The sequence below is a fragment of the Impatiens glandulifera genome, chromosome 2 (genome assembly GCF_907164915.1).
Source record: "Impatiens glandulifera chromosome 2, dImpGla2.1, whole genome shotgun sequence".
NCBI classification, from domain to species: Eukaryota; Viridiplantae; Streptophyta; class Magnoliopsida; order Ericales; family Balsaminaceae; genus Impatiens; species Impatiens glandulifera.
In genome coordinates this window covers 28,259,137-28,261,027 of record NC_061863.1, presented here as the reverse complement: position 1 = coordinate 28,261,027, position 1,891 = coordinate 28,259,137, and the positions used below count along the sequence as shown (strand labels likewise).

Here is a 1,891-nt window from a genome sequence, read left to right as displayed (position 1 = left end):
AATGGGGGGTTTGGGAATTGGGCAGTAGAAAAGTTTTAGAAGGAGGGAAATCTGATATTAAATCAATATAAAATGGAATAATATAATTTCTTTATTTTTCTCATTTATCAAAGGGACGTAGTTTTGATAAATGAGACAATTGATCCCAACTCCTTGCAATATAATCTTCAACAATTGAATTATGGGGTTCGAAATTTATTTAAAAACAAATATGGCTAATAAAGGTCTTGAACCTTTGGGTTCGAAATTTATTTAAAAACAAATATGGCTAATAAAGGTCTTGAACCTTTGCGTTGCTTTCGCCATTAGACCCCAAGCCCTTAGACAAATTTTCGAGTGATCTTAGTATTGGCCATTTAAAAAACATTAGACCCCAAGCCCTTAGACAAGTTTTCGAGTGATCTTAGTATTGGCCATTTAAAAAAAATATGGCCTATACAGGTCTCGAACCTGTGACCTTCGCGTTATTAGCACGACGCTCTAACAACCTGAGCTAATAGGCCATTTCTTTTATAAATAGTATTTATGCAATAAACCTTTGAATAACGTGTTTAGTTATAGCATATGTATTTTAAAAAATCTATTTGAATAATTTAAATTATAGCATGAGTCTTTTATCCTCATTTGTATTTGTTTTGCATGTTAAAAAAAGTGTCACATCTATCGTCTACTTCTTTATTATATCATAGTACATAACTAGTTAATTAAAACAATTCAAACAAATTAGGTATACAGATACGCAATCACCAAACCAATTAAACCTAAGTTCAAATGAATTAAGTTGTGATAATGTCAATGAAGTTTGAATTTCAATGAAATTTATATTGATATTGATAAATCATTACATGCCTGAAAAGAAACTAGGAATAGGGTTTTAAATTGCAATTTAAAATTGATATAGTTATGTTAGATTTTGAACACTTTTAAATTTTAGAAAACTTATAAACTCATATGTATGAGGTTAGTATTGGAATTATTGTGCAAGTTGTTAATACATATTGTATAAATTTCTATGCCATATTAAGTATGACCAATTTCCAATTTTGGCAATAGGTTTTTAATGTGGCCACAAGGGGTTAAGCATATAACTCCAACACACTTAATTATTTAATTATGGGCAGAATTTGATGTCTGACGAGCTCGAACCCAAGACCTCTCAAGATTACTGGAGATATTCACCTCTTGTTGTCATTAGGCTAGAAGATGGGATAAAAAATGTGGCCACAAGGGTTAAGCACATAGCCCACAAATTTACTTAACCATGTAACCAGGTGCAGAACTTGCCGCATGACGGGCTCGAACTCAGAACCTTTCAAGGAGGCAGGGGAAATTTAACCATTATTTTTTTAAAATAAGAGAAATGTCAACAACTAAATATTAAAACTGTATTTCTATTTAGATTAAGATATTTAGTCATATTTAAACATTCTAATTGAAATTGAATAAATAATCAATTTGTGTGTAAGAAAATTAATGTATTCAAATTAAAATTATAAAAAGAAAAATAAAAAATCAATTTGAGAGTAATGCAAATAGGGGTGGGTCGCTATGATATATCTTAAAAATTACCAGTATCGTACCGAAAGTTTTGATATATAAAAAATTATACAGATATTGTACCGGTACGTACTATGGTCTATCGAAATCTTTGTATTATATGAGTAGCATACTAATGATATCGAATGTTGATGATATATCAATATTTTGTACGTTATTAGTTTTATACTCAAAAAAAATATATTAAATTCATTGAGTCTATTCCGTAAGAAAAAATCAAACATTTTATTGTGAAATTAGAGAGTTTTATATCTTGCAAAAACTCACTAAAATATCTCAAGTGATAAAAATGATCACTGGTTCGATGCCCACTTAGAACAACTTAAGTTGAAGT

The 1,891-nt window shown here is 29.5% G+C and overlaps 1 non-coding gene across 1 annotated transcript; it reads right to left on the bottom strand.

Moving 5' to 3' along the window:
• Nucleotides 1–429: 429 nt before the first annotated feature.
• On the bottom strand, nt 430–503 carry TRNAI-AAU. Its single transcript has one exon. It is a non-coding gene; the product is annotated as a tRNA-Ile (tRNA).
• Between the last annotated feature and the right edge of the window lie 1,388 nt (nt 504–1,891).